General features: G+C 31.4%; 1 long non-coding RNA gene across 1 annotated transcript; it reads left to right on the forward strand.

The window, feature by feature from the left end:
* Nucleotides 1–244: 244 nt before the first annotated feature.
* On the forward strand, nt 245–538 carry LOC107882847. Its single transcript, XR_001678940.2, has 2 exons — nt 245–412; nt 484–538. It is a non-coding gene; the product is annotated as an uncharacterized LOC107882847 (long non-coding RNA).

Raw genomic sequence — 538 nt, forward strand, 5'->3', positions numbered from 1 at the left:
CGGTGACGAATTGATATGATTTTATTAAATATTTAGTAATAAATTATAATATAAGTAACTATTATTGTAAAATCAATGCATAAATTTGGTAAAATCTATGTTAGCAATCGTGTAGCCATAGTTGTAAGTTGGTGTTTGTGTCGTATGGGGAAAGTATCCGTGACCCGTGATATGGAACTGCCCATTTATTTTGTGATTATTGATTTTTGACATTTTTATATTTTTATCAGACATCCGTGGGTAGCTCTCTGTTGTCTAAAAATTTATAGAAAAATTTGGCTTGGTGAAATGGCGTCTTCACATGGAACACATACGCCCAAAGACACTCAAATCATTGTGTCGATTATGAAAGATTTAGGTATCGTTGAATACGAATCGCAAGTTTTAAACCATCTCTTGTAGTTTAACTACAGTAATTATTAATACAGTGAAATAAATATGTTGTTTTTCACTGTTATAAATATTGTTTGTTTTATTCGTTAGGGTACACAACGCTACTGTTGGACGACGCTAAGACATTTTCAAACTTTGCGAAAAA

This window comes from Acyrthosiphon pisum, chromosome X (assembly GCF_005508785.2).
Source record: "Acyrthosiphon pisum isolate AL4f chromosome X, pea_aphid_22Mar2018_4r6ur, whole genome shotgun sequence".
Classification (NCBI taxonomy): domain Eukaryota; kingdom Metazoa; phylum Arthropoda; class Insecta; order Hemiptera; family Aphididae; genus Acyrthosiphon; species Acyrthosiphon pisum.